This window comes from Periophthalmus magnuspinnatus, chromosome 16 (assembly GCF_009829125.3).
Source record: "Periophthalmus magnuspinnatus isolate fPerMag1 chromosome 16, fPerMag1.2.pri, whole genome shotgun sequence".
NCBI lineage: Eukaryota > Metazoa > Chordata > Actinopteri > Gobiiformes > Gobiidae > Periophthalmus > Periophthalmus magnuspinnatus.
The window spans coordinates 25,102,103-25,117,039 of record NC_047141.1 but is presented as its reverse complement, the minus strand read 5'-3'; the positions used below and the strand labels follow the sequence as shown (position 1 = coordinate 25,117,039).

The 14,937-nt window shown below is 35.9% G+C and overlaps 1 protein-coding gene across 4 annotated transcripts in view; it reads right to left on the bottom strand.

The window, feature by feature from the left end:
- The window catches only part of osbpl3b (oxysterol binding protein-like 3b), a 35,029-nt gene extending 20,516 nt beyond the window's left edge, over positions 1-14,513 (bottom strand). For all 4 annotated transcript variants that reach the window (XM_033981590.2, XM_033981591.2, XM_055227838.1 and 1 more), the window contains exon 1: positions 14,360-14,513. The gene's annotated coding sequence lies outside the window, so the exon portion shown is untranslated. The remainder of the gene's footprint in view (positions 1-14,359) is intronic.
- Positions 14,514-14,937: the final 424 nt, after the last annotated feature.

Sequence of the window (14,937 nt, the reverse complement as noted above, 5' to 3'; positions counted from 1 at the left end):
TCTATAATTTAATTTTCTGGGCTCTCTTTTTCTCACTTACAACTGGTCAGTTCATAATATACCTTTGTTCTGTTCATGTCCTGTCAGTATGACTCTGCATTCGCCCTCTAAGGTTTTTATTATGCACTCTTCTGCTTTAATGTTAATTTTATGATAAATATTTGTTATTATTTATGCTTTGATTTGTGTGATTTTAGTCCTTCTTATTCTGTAAAGCACTTTGTATTACTTTGTGTACAAATTGTGCTCTACAATGCCTTGCCCTGCCTCTATGGAGGCACTTTTCACCAATACTTCTAATTTACAGCCATATATAGATGAAAAATGTGAGATCATCAGCCAAACACACATTATCACTTCGTCTGAGTGTGAAAATAGTTGGACCTCTTTAGGATATAACAGACTTCAGGCGACTGCCACATTTCACATGGACTAATCAACCTTATGTACGGAGCCACACGTCAGCACATTCAAGTGAATCCACTAATGCATCCCAACAGACTGACAGCAGCTCGTGTAAGTAACAGTGAGAATCCATTTCTGTACACTCATGCTAATTACATTGATCGAAACAGATTCTTCCTTGACTATGATTTGAACGTGTCTCTTTGAAATACAGAAAATACATCAAGCAATTAAGACTCGCAAGTCATAAAAGTGTCACATACAAGAACAAAGTAAACTGTCGAAGACACTACGCGGGCACACACAAACTGTTGGCAGTGACAGTGAACCGCATGGGTTTCAGAACGATGAAAAGTTAGGACTGTTGCTACAAGTCAACAAAAAATTATATCTTTTGAATGACTGGAGGCTGAACCCCATGAATAAACCATCTTAAAATGTCAATTATAGTAGTAGTTAAATGTTAGCAGAGGGCGATAATGTGACTTATTACTTATTCTTATTCTGAAAAGAACTGCAGCCATTGCAATTTGCAACAGCAACAATCAAAATTGCTGTTTCAATGTTGGTTAATCTTCCAGCCATAGTATAAAACAACAAAACGTGGACTTATTATTACTGGCACACTGACCTTATTGACCTGCGTGGAGTGGACTAGTAAGTAGAACAAGGACTTCTTACATCACATTAACGTCACAGGAAGCCAATCATCAATTTACCCGTGCTTCACAAGCCACGTTAGTTCTCATTCATTTTTCACAAGAGCCGGTGTGAGCCATGTTCCCTGACTCTCCAGCTGCATTCATTTACTACTACTGCACAAGGTTAATCACATTACCTCTACTGACCTCCGCTTTCGGTGTAATGGCCACAGCGTCTCATGTTAGAGATTGAACAATAGAATGATCATCTGAAACCTCCAGTCTTCTCTGTCCCAAACTGTGACGTCTTTCTCCGCCTTTTTCAAGATTTATGCAACATTTTCTATGTTTTATTCATTCACCTCTGCCGCACAATGTCATCCTTTCATGTCACCACTGTGGTCTATTTCCTGGGCTTTCACCGGGATGACAGCCATATCAAACGTCACCATGGTAATTACCCTGTACCCTCTGAACTGAAGAGATGTGTAACATTACAAGTGACTGGATCAAAACTCTTTATCATTACACTCTTCTGTTACTTACGCTTGCGTTATGATATTGTTAAAGGACAAAAGGTTAGGTTGGTGATATTTGGATAACCTTTATACAGACATAGAATATTAACATAATTGAATTTCACAGAAAAAAATTTTTCTTAGGTTCCAGAATTCACACTTCATCAATACTTTACAAAGATGTGAGTCTCGTCACTAATTAATCTCCCCGTTTTCAGATGGGCATGATTGATTGATTGACAGATGGATTAGCCAATCAGGGTCACTCATGGTCCGTTAGTCCGTGGCTGCTTAGGAAGAAAAAATACAGGGGAAAATATCACAAGGGCCTGAAAAGCAATACGGATTTCTGTAGAATCAATGAGTGAAGCACTAAATTGTTAATCTGAGGTGAGATGGAATTAGATTTTATTTGTAATTGATAAGTGTCCTTTGTTTCACATGCGTCACTGAAAAAACAAACAAATCTGATTATAATTATGTTTGGTTCTGGCTTGAGATGCGGTGGAGGACTTGGGGACCAATCTGATATCCCTTTGTATAAATAATACACAGCGATATCATTTTAGATTTGCCGGGCAAGCAAGTTGTTTTTCACTCCCCATTTTATCCACCTTTTCACATTTGCAATCTCAGGGCCAAAATATTTGCTCTAACATTTCAGTGTGGACGGTACACCACTTGCTTGTATCCCTGGAGATGTCATTGCTTTGCCTTGAATATTCCACAGTATAGCATTAAACATATATATATCTGCGTGGATACAAGCAAGTGTAATCGTTGGAAAGGCAACCCTGCTCAGAATAAGAATGCGTATCTCTCAGGTATTTTGAAGCAATAAAACACCTGTAATTGATTAAGTGTAAGATAGTTAAAGGAAAGTTAAATGTTACACATACTATGAAACATTCTGGCAAAGCAATAACATCTCCATGGAGACAAGCAGGTCACACAGTGCACCTAAAAACAACAGTAAAAATAAAACTATGTCAGTAATATTATACAGTTGGTCATATAAACTACACTGCCATAATCAAACCCATTGCACTATGTGTACTGCATAGTAAGTGTTTTCCTATGATTCCATGGGGTTCACTGTATTTGTGACAGGCTCCTGGACAAAAGTACTGGACTCACTTTAACACAAAGAGCAGCCTTTACGAAACGGAAAGTTGCCCCGTTGCATCTGTGCGGATGGACGGACACATAATGAAACAGGAAACATGATCTGGGTCAAGTAATGACAACAACTACATGATGATAATAACAACGGTTTGAATGTAACTCCTGAATTATTTACCAGGTCAACTGTGAAATAAGAACTGTACTTGAAGATGCAATGTAATATTTAACATGATGAAAGAGAGTCTGTTTTCACTGATGTTAGTTGACTGTAGTTTTTATGTGAGCTAATTAGCTGGAAAAGGCTGAGTCATGTGTTGAGGATGAAATATATTGCTTTCTTTTTCATTTTTACTTATTTGTCCTTATTGGTTTTGTTGTACATGTAATTTTACCTTTGTGAAGATAAAACAATTGATTCTAACTCAAAAAATGAATGTATTAGGCTATCTTGTGGGTTATGCCGCAAGATGGCATTTCACATAGAAATGAAGTTTTAGTTCACATAAAGCAAAATTGGTACAAGATAAAAAATATGAAAATACTTGGATTAAAGCAGGGATGGGCCCATATAGATTTTTTTGATCTCATACCAATATATTTCTTTTTCTGTTGTAGCTGATGATATTTGCCAATACTGATATTAAGCTTTTAAAATCTATAGTGCAAACCAAATGTATGTATAGTTATAGTGAAGTCTACAAAAAAAACCCACTTCTTTTATTTTTGTAAAAATAAAGCTTATTTTTCTGGGATACAAATTCATATTTTTATTTAGTCTGCTCAAAAAGACAAATACGATGCACTGAGGGCAAACTGGGAACTGGGACTCTGGGCACACAGAGACTGAGCAGTTCAGAATAAATATTAATGACAAACACTGGCTAAATTTTCAATATCTGGGGAAATCCTCCGATATCGCCAATAGTAATATACTATCCCTAGATTAAACCTGCTATAGATCAGTGATTACAGTGCTTGCCCAGTGTTAGAATCTGTTTGAAAGAGTGAACGGTGATAGTTAGAGGGACCAATGGCACAGATTGGCAGTCGTGCTTGAGTCAGTACAGGGCAGCTGTGGCTAGTACTAACATAAGTACACCTTATTGAAAAAGTGACTGAAGCAAATTAAAAGTAATTGGAGTATTTACACAGCTCCTTATGTAATAATAATCAGCAGATACAGGGCATTTTGGTGCAAAATTGTGCATTTTTACTGTGTCTTTGTTCCTTTGAATCCACTGGTGCTATTTAATATTCAGCATTTTTTGGGCAGTAACTTCAACATCCTCCCACACTAAATCCCAACTAAATGTCAATGTTTGTTTCATGTGCTTCAATTTTTTTTTTGCTAACACTGAACAATTTTGTATTTTACTCAAATAAAGAAGTCTTCTGGAGACATTTCTATGATGACCTTTACAGTATGTTTCACTAACTAATTAAAAAAAGGGCTAACATAATCTCAGCTTCATTACATGACTCACCAAAGTGCTTTTCTTCAAAGTCCATTAAACGATAGAAGAAAAATACTGTTTTCAAAAATGACGTGCAGTCAGAGGCAGCTGGTGATTTGCAGAAATTCCAATGAACTGTGGGAACTGACTCAGAGTATTTTGTCTCATCGCAAAATCTGCCAGACCCAATCGTTAAGAAGGCTGCTGTGGGGTTATGGAAGAAAGGATGAGTTTGCGAAAGTGGTGATTTTTAGATACCCACGGTGCTAGAAAAGTTGTTTATGTGTGAAATAAAGATCACCTGTCCTGGAATGAATGAACGGTTGTATTCCAGCTTCGTATTAAAATGTCTATGACCTCGCCATCCTCTTATGGATAAACGATATGAAAATGGCATTGAGGCGTATTGCATTTGATCAAAAAAAAAAAAAAAAAAAAAAAGGTTTTCCGCTTAAACTGAATCTGAAGTTTTTCTTTGACAGGCATAAGCAAAATTGGAAAACTAACATATTGATTGAATTGGATGGAGGGGCAAAATATTGTAAAGGCAGGAAAACAATAAACCTCTGACAAAGAATTGTGGTCTCTACTTTCCAAAGAACCACCTACAATCTGAACATTATTCTTAGAGGACTGACTAAAGTCTTTTTATATTTCTCCCAATTGAATTCTCCAGAGGCAGAGCAGTGCTTATCCATCTGAATAAACATGTTACTATGCCTAAAGCTTCCTCTCGCTCCTAAGGGTAAAGTGTTTAGTCTTCAACACACATACATCAGCTTGTTTGATGGGTCATTTGGAGCAGTTGCCAGGGGCATCTTCACCAAAAGAGCCATTTACAGCTGCTAAAACTTTAATAACATCTCAAAATTGTATTACGTTGGTGCACCGGCGATGTATCACTAGGTCAATTTGATCTCAATAATGGCAGAGTGGATTAAATATTACCTGGAAGAGAACAATGTGAAAGCAATTTATAATGTACATTTAGTCCTGTCATGATAACACATTTTGAAGCATGGTGTTTTGAAAGATATATCGTGATAAATATGAAACAATTTTATGCCATTGACATAATAACAATAATGCAAGATAATCCCAGTAATAGACAGTATCATTAAGAGGCCTGAGCTGCAACAAATAATGTACTACTACTGGTCAATAAGTAGCCATAGAAGTTATTATTATACTTATTCAACCTTTTACAGCTCAAATCTAATTGTATTGCAATAAAAATACCCCAAATATCCCAATTTTTACAAAGAAAATGTACACACAAAACTATTGAGCCCCAAAATATATTGTTCCAGCTTTCATATATTTAATGATAAGCTGATATAGTATTTGTCCTGACAGGCCTATGTGCATCCAGAACGTAAGGGATTTGTTGTTTGTTATGTTGTTTTTAAAGCCAGATTGTGAGGAATAAATAATGGACAAATGCAGTATTTCAGGTAAAGGGGGTCTGTTAGAAAATATTAGACCTATTATTGATTATTAAGCATGGTAAATGTAAAACTATGTTCCAGTTATATAATTTTGAGAGGGAGAGACACTGTCTTGTGAGAGGTCAGTGCTCTGTTAGCTTAATGGACATGTTTTAGATATCACTTTCAGTTTTTCAATTCTATTTGTTGTATTTATTATATTCTGAGCAACACTGCACATTTATAAAGTTTTGATTGCATTGAATAAATTCCAACCTAAATGTCACTTAGGTAAAAGTCCAAATTGCAATCAATCAGTGAGCAGCATGTAAACTGTACTTTTGATTGAGATAAAACAAACATGGACGACACCAATCAAATCATCATATCTAAATTTAAAAATACCCTTTGCTCAGTAGGTCTACCACTGCCGTCTGCCACCTACGTTTATTCAGTTTGGGGAAAATTACAAAGCACAAATGAGCACAGCAGCCTGAGGACTGCCACTATTCTCAGAGACAGTTGGCTTCTTCCCAATCTGATGTATATTTCATTAGTTGGAGCACAATGTTTGCCAGCCCACGTCTTTATCAGTGTGTGGTCAGGGCTCCTTACTGCAGCCACAGATGGTCTGGTTTAACATGCAGTGGTGAGGTTGTCTCAGCCAAGGGAAGCCACCTTTTTGATTGGTTGTATTTCATTTTTTTAGCCTGAAAAACAAAAAGGATAGCTAGAAATCTTGTCACTACAAATTATTTTGGCAGCAAGATGTAAACAGATTTGCAGTTTATATTTTTTCAGCAAATAACTTTTTCTGCAACCATCTCAATGAGTGCTTTTAACCTAGGGGTGAAATTATATTACACATTTCTTTACAATTTACATTACTCATGAGTGAGGTTGCAACGATACAAAAAATGTCCACCTCCATTTAAATACTAAACAAAAAGTTTGATAGCAACATGATTATAACAAAACTCACTGACAATATATGTACTATATTTAAAATTATCATGTGGTACTACCCTAAAACTGGCTATTTTTGTCCTACTTATGTGATCTTCTTCAGTATCCATGTTTGTCTAAATGGGTGTCTGGTAGATCAGTCACGATAAGTACAATATCGACTTAATGTTCAATATATGAGAGACGGAACAATATATTTTGGGGCTCAATATTTATCATGTGTACAATTTCTTTGCTAAAGTGGAGACATTTGGGTAATATGATATGATTTGAGCTGTAGAAAGTTGAATAAGTGTCTTCTCACCCTGACCACTCTGACCATAACTGCTCTGTCTTTTAATCTATATTTGTTTTTAAATGTATTTTTAATCATTTTACATTGTTCTATTTGTATTGTATATGTATGTATGTACGGCGACCTTGAGAGCCTTGAAAGGCGCCTAACAAATAAAATGTATTATTATTATTATTATTATTATTCTATGGCTAATTATCAGTTCATTCTGCTGTTTATTTTTTGCAGCTCAGGCCTTTTGAATGACACTGTCTATTTAAAAGTGGTTTACTAGGATTATCTTGAATTATTGTTTTGTATCAGTGGTCTAAAGTAGTTTCATAATATTGTTTATCGCAGCATATATCTGTAGCAATATATTGTGTTTTGAAATGTGTTATCAAGACAAGCCTAGCATTTGGTTCTGATACTCGTTTTAGTATCAATCTGTGACTGGTATTGAATTTTTGACAAGCCTACATTGAACAATAAATCTTTTGCAAAATGTCAGATAATATCGTCACATTGTCCTTGCTTGGATCCATGGCACAAAGAGTTCACAGAGTAAGAAATAAGCATTCAATTGCTTAGTTTGAGAGTTTGAGTTTGTCAAAACTTGGAACAACAAAGACAAAACATAAGTTGAATTCATCTAAACAAAATTATGTAGTTTTGTTGATGAAATACCGCTCAACATCTTAACACTGCATTCAAAACCATTTAATTCATTTTGTCTTGATATATGACCAGCAGAGTAGCAGTCACTCTGAAACTGCACAAAGCATCCTGTTAATCAACCACATCCTTTGCTCTCCCACAAACCGCACGCTCCTCCCTCTCTCCCATCGTCTCTTCACCCACTCACGTCTCCCCTTCTTTGTTTTATTTACTCTTGGACTGATGGTAGACTCATAATTCAATAGAAAACCATTAGTATGTTCGGAAGCCTGGGATCTTTTTATAAATAAGAGAGGAAAAAGGCTGATGGACCGGATGTTTGGGTTTCATAATTTATCTCAGTTATTTGTTTTTTGTGAAATGCAATATCATAATTCCAGTAACACTACAACAACCAAAGCTATTCCTAGGTTCATTCATAGTTAAAATAGATACTCATTTGAACAACTATCAATACTGCAATAATACTGCAATCAGTATAAGCCAGATATAGACCTTTGAACTCTTCATCTATATCAGAACCAGTAAAAGAAGAAGAAGAAACTGCAACAAAACCAAATTTCTGTAATTAAAAATATCATTAATTTGGTAATCACATCAGTATCGATCAAGACATTTTCTTGCTATCAAAATCAAATTTGAAATGATGAGACTAGTCCTTGGTTCTTGGTTTGGTCCTATAGTTTAGACCTGGTTGAGCACTGGTTTAGAGCTGGTTAAGAAATAGCTTTACTAGTCCTATGATTTAGAACTTTAGTTAAGTTTACTTGTTTAATCCGGGTTTGGGTTAAATTTGTCCTGGTTTAGTTTTTTTTTTCCTTTTTGTGTTTAGTGTTGACCCATCTGTCTTGGTCCAGTCTATACTGTATATAACCAGTGTTTTGACCACTGAATCGAGACTATACATGACTTTTGACAACTGCATTGAGTATTACAATGTTAAGAGATCCTTATGCTCAACACAACTGCTTGAATGTTTTGCAGTTCTTGAGTTCTTGTGGAGAGGCCAATCGAACTTGTAATTTAACTATTGCACTCCTGTTCTGATGATATAAGCTCTGCATAAAGGCTGTGTATTCATTCAGAGATGATGAGCCACGGGTCACTTCTACTGCCACTCATCTGGCTGCATCACAAAACGGTCTAAAAATGTTCTCAAATCAAACTGAAAGCTAAGGACATCTGCACAGCCACAAGCTATCACTGCATATATTTAGATCAGACACCATCTATTGTTTATTGTGACAAACTGATGAATGGAACGACTTAAAAGTGTTGACAGATTTGCAGATGTGTGAGTAGAGTAAGTAGAATCAGTAGAGCTATACCACCATGACCTGGCATTCAACTCAGATAATCTTTTAAGATACAGGACAAAACAGCATCACTGAATAAGCAAAACTCTAAAAGTAAATGTATATTGCCTTGTTATTAAATTTTGTGTCATTTAAAGGTGCACTTTTTCTGGCGAGGGTCCCCACCTGCTAGAGGCGCCGTTGCTCCCAGTAAGAATGTTTTTTTTAAAGTAATATGAAAGCATGTAGTTGACGAATGCAAAATAAATACGTTTAATGTCATACGCATGAAACATTAAAGATCTTCATGACAACTTCATGGAGATAAACAGGCAGCAGACCTCCCACCAGAAAAATGACATAGCGTACCTTTAACACAATCTAAACTTAGACAGATTTTGTCGCTGGTGTATTTTTAAACAGTCAGTTTTTTTTATAAACCTACTTTTCTATGACCCTTTCAACAACAGTCTCAAATTGTGTGAAATACAGACATCCCATTTGCCCACTTCATAGAGAACAGACTTTATATAGAAGAGAAAAGGTAAAGGTCTGCCAAGGACATGACTGATGTGGGCTTGTTTTGTCATTATCACTAACAGACTCAAATAGCATCTTACAAAAGGCCAACTCAAAACTGAAAAATGACTCAAACAAACCTACTGTTAAACTCCAAACTAGAGGTGGGCGATATTAACAGCAATGAGTATTCAATGATGAAAAGGCAATCCAACAGAAATATGTTAAAATGTGTCTTTTATTAGTTGAGATTATCAGACTAATGTGAGAGTGAAAGTAATACACTCCTAAAAGTGCAGGAATATTATCACCTAAGTTTGTTAAATAAACAGTAACAATAAACAGTATAAACAACATTTAAATTTTGCATATCTTCAACATAACATGCACAGTATTACTGAATTCAATATGTTGCCCACTTCTGCTCCCAGCCATTCTGAACTGTGTTATTATGTTTTAGTTATTATGTTTTTTCTGTCAACTAGTGGTGAAAACTAGTGGTGGCCAGTGTATCATCAATATATGTTTGTCTTTATAATTAGAAGTAGAATATTGAGTAATAGAAAACCTGTCAAAACTGCAAAGAGTTGAATAAAATGAAAGAAAGTTAATTTATTCAACTAGAAGAAAACGTCTAAACAGGCACTTGTGCTGTTATTTCTGCACAAGTGTCTGATTTTACGGTCCATTCACTTTTGGAGGATACTTGAACCTCAATCACAAGAGTCAAAGAAACGGTGCCCAAAGTGGGGCTTGTCAAATTTGGCCCTCAGAGAGTCTAAGTTGGCTGTGAAAGGGGGCCGTGTAGTATCTATCAAATCAATTTTCACTGAAAAGACTGCCAGGAGGTGAAGCTCATATAACCCCTAAAAAGTCCAATCATTGAAGACAATTGTGCCATAAATATCTTAGCAGACAAGCATTTTAGATGAAAAACATTAATAGGTTTGGCCTTCGATCCACTGAGGCGCGCTCATTTTGGAAAAATGTTTTGAAAAAGTTTGGCAACCTCAGATTTAAAGGCATGTTTTAGAACATTTCTGATGGACTGTGTAAATACATACGATCTAATTACTGTTAGCAGGAAATTTTTAAAACTCTAAATTCTCATGAACTCAAGAAATGTTGTAACCTATGACACACTATATTTCCAAATCAACTGTGTAAATCAGTTTTATCCAGAGAAATTGAAATTTAACAGTCTGTCCTTGGCAAAAACATTAGCAGAGACTGACAATGTACCAGCAAACGATCTCCGTTTGACTTGTAATTATATGATAATGAGTTCAACAGGACTACAAAAAATGTTTTTTTTAAATCTCAGCTTTGCTAATCATTGTAAGCCTCCTTGCTACATAAATGAAAGCATTTGGATATCTAATTTCTTATCAAACACAATTAGTCCATTGATTATGATGAACAAGAGCAATTATGTTGCCAGCAAAATGGCTTAATATGCAAATGAACAAAGCTGTAATAACTGGACAAACTGAAAGTATGATCTGAATAATAGTTGACCTTAATTATTTTAGCAGTTGAGTATATCCATATAGTTAAATTATTAAAGCCAAGAAATTGAAAAAATTGGGCTTTGGTTTGGTGTTTTTTGTCTTGACATTGCAGCTATCTGGGTCCTTATCTTTTGCTGGGACGTCTGGCACAGTGACACAGCTTTAATTACAGATAAAATCGCACTAATGCCCGGAGCTGTGAGATGCCAGAGATACCATCAACCCACTTTGATTAGGAGCAATTACTATCAAAATGACATTACAGGAAGAGATGGAGTATTTGCCAAAACTCAAATGTGTAGTGCTCTTTAGGACAAATCGACATTCATATTTTATACAGCTGTACAACTACTCATCCTTTAAGTGACACTACGTAACTTGTTCTGATGGAGAATCTGCCATTAGCTTCATATCTCCATGAACTTTGCCAGAAGGGCATTAAAGTGATCTAACTTTGGAGTAAGTGTGCAAGCTTTGTCATGTTATTATTAAACTTATCAACTCCTTGCGACGTGTAGGTGACACAACCAGGCCAAGTTACAGGTCATATCTGTGGAGAGTCAAGCCCACACAAGGTAACGGTTTCAGCAATAAATTATAAACACATTTAATTGAATTCATGCAATATAGAGTTAAAGTTTAATGCTATATTGTGGAACATTTTAGTCAAAGCAATGTCATCTGTATACAAATCTGTATACTGGCACCGCATCGATACCTTACTCAATAATGTTCACTACTGTTGTTATATAGTATATTTAGTCTTTGATATAAAGTAGGTCTATGTCTAACTGGGCGGGGCTCTTTAAGCAAACCAGGTGAGGCCAGATGGAGCTCACTAAAATTTCACTGTTGCGTGACACTTCTATTTACATATGAAACCTTATGAATTATTTGTTCTGCTCACTTTCCGCACAGACACTGGCAACAACTGTCACAAGACACAAGCCAATAGCCACTGAAGAAAATGAAGAGGCATTATGATCCAGTCTGGAACCAAAATAACAACAAAATAGGGTAAAAAGAATCAAAAAGCTGATACTAATGAAGAAATAGATAGACACTCATTTAAGTAAATGCCAATACTGAAAAAAAATCACATAACTGGATAAAATTGGACCTTTCATGAACAGTTTCATCTTGATTCTTATCAAAATCAGTGTAAGACCACATGGTATAAAGAACAAATACTATTATTTTGTGTTGAAAATTACAATGTTATCTAAAAAAAGCTTTTAAAATGATCATTTGGGTATCAAAATTGGTAAAGAGAATGGAGTTTATTCTTTAGTATCAAAATCGAGTTTGAAATTTTAATACCATGACAAACGTTTCTGCAAAAACTTGGCTTATGATCCCTGGTTTAGCCTTTCTTAAACCTGTTTTATCCTCATGGTTTTGTGTTTTTAGTTGTGTTTTTTTCCACTATTCAAAAATACTAATTGTTAAGCCTTGATTTCACAGCGAGTCTATACTTGTATTGTGATGGAAATGCATCTGTATTCATCCTGTATACACAGCATACACTTACATCACTGAACTGACTCTGCTGTCGGAGCAGAATGATCCAGTCCATTGTGAACTCTTATGGTACCAATACAGCAGAAAATTGTTGACCTGGAAAAACTGCAGTACCAGACCTCCACTGCAGTACTCAGCAAGACCATGGAATTGGACCGATTATAGCACTATCATTCAGATATAGTGCACAGTATAGTACACACCTAGGCCTGTCATGATAATTACTACATCAACTTACCATTCAATATATGAAACATGGATCAATACTTTTTCATGTCAATATTTATCATGTGTACCTTTTCTTTGTACTAATGGGAATTTTTCAGTTTTTCTTTCTGCAATATGATAAATTTGGACAGTAGAACGTTGAATTATGAACTAAAATTACACAAACTAATTACTTAAATGTCTGACATTTAGAATACTTTGTTATGAATAATTCTGTTTTATTGTTCATCGTCTATATTTACTTCAGCAATATATCGCACTTCAAAATGTGTTATCGTAACAGGCCTGTGCACACCCCATCGAAGCATGAAAATTACCGTGCAGCTGCCTGTATGGAGAACTGTTGTGAATGGACAAGGATGCTTTTTTTTTATATCCGCTGCCACTACATTCCGTTCATGCCTCGTTCTGTGCACTCCTGTTGGGAATAACTCCAACTACTCCAAGTCAGTGAATGTAGAAGGACAGAAACATGTTCTGATCATCTGGACTGTGTCAGTGTTAAATAAACAGCGCCTGAATTTAACAAGCTCCACTTCTAAACTAACTTTATAACTCTAAAGTTCCTAAACATGACCTTGCCTCACTACTTCAGTTTTACAATCTATGTTCAAGTTTGTTTTGTGTAGTGGCTAAGAGCAGTTCAATAAAAATACACAATTGGTTTGCTTGGAAATTAAGGTCAGTAACGAACCGAGGACAGAACTGTTGATTTTGCCATTGATTTTTTTTAACCGTTAAAATTGATTTGATTCTGTGTCGTATAGACAGGCATATATATATAAGCTACACTGCAGATAATGTTATTTTGTATAATATGGTTAGATATGTGAATTTTGGTGTTCTTTATAAACAGCATTGAACCATGAACTAGAAAAAAAAATAGGCTGTTACAACTATTGCCACAACCACAGCAGGATTTCTGATCTCACTATTAACACAGTTGGCAGTGTATTTGAGGCATGAAGGTGAACACTATGGGGCTTATGAGTTCTCATTTCCAAATTCTCTCACCAAACCCCACCCACTCAGCCACTGAAAGCCTGCACTTATGAACAGTTGACACAACACACAAAGTAGCCCTGATAGTGAATAATAGTACATTACATAAATTACACAGCTCCAGATGATTCAACTTGCAATAATAACTTAACTTCCTTTTACAAATGACCAGTAATACAATCATAACATCACTTAGTCTAATGCACGGTCAAAGTGGATATTGACTAAATCTATGCACGTGACTTTACAGTGACAGGATGAAAATATATGCTCTTTGTCATCGCACCTACCAGCACTCAGCCTGGATAAGAGGAGATAACCACTCATACTATGGGTCATAATATTACTCAGTTCTCAGTCTGTGTGCAGGACAATGACAACTCTCAACCCCATCTCTCATCTCATAATGCAGGTACCACCGTGGAGAGGTTTGGATGGATGTAGGCTAAATTATCTAATAGACTACTTATGATAAGCAAAAAGCAAGAGTTACCATGGAGACATGATGTAAGTATCCACTGGTGTTTGTTGAGTGGATTCAAGATGATCCAGTTCGCATTTTAAAACAATTGTGTTAGGTAAGGTTAAAAAATTACTTCAAAATGTTCATTATTACTTCAAATTGTTTCCATGGTACTAAATTACAAGCTGTGAAACTTTTCAATTAGGATAAAACAGCAAGTTCTGCTTTGTAAATTGGAGTGAAACAAACCCATACTCATTTGCATTTTCTCTATATTCACATAACAATGAATAAAATAAAAGTAGACTGGAATAGGAGGAAAGCGCACTCACCTTGACAGCTGATGATGTGAATTCAGGTGGTGTGATGCAGTTGAAGTCTCAGCACGGGCTTTTCTAGGATACTCAGAAATTACAGTTTAGGAAGTCTTACACTGTAGCCCTCTTCATAATCTGACATGCACATACACGCTGCAGCGCGCTCCAAGCAGGTCTAAAGCACCACTTTCCTCACCGCCGTACAGGGAAGGGCGGGTCTTAGTGACGGGCAGCTGCAGTGGACCAATGAGATTCTAGGTGAGCGCATACGTCACGACAGGGGGCGGGTTTTCATAATCGACCGCATCTTTTTTCCGTGGCGTCATGGACAGGACCCCCAAGCAAGGGCGTTCAGGAATAATTGTGCATCTCTTGTGAATATTAATTACATTTTCAGGTGAGATTTCGTCCTTTAAAGTGATTTATGAACTCATATATAACTGCTTTGGCAAGTGATCAATTTTCTCTCTTTTGGTGAAATAATCATAATAATAATGATAGGATAATAATAAAAAAATCTACAGTATGAGAAACATAGTAGAACCATTAAGAATAAACGCAAAATGTATGGCAAGCTGTTGTACAGAGATGTT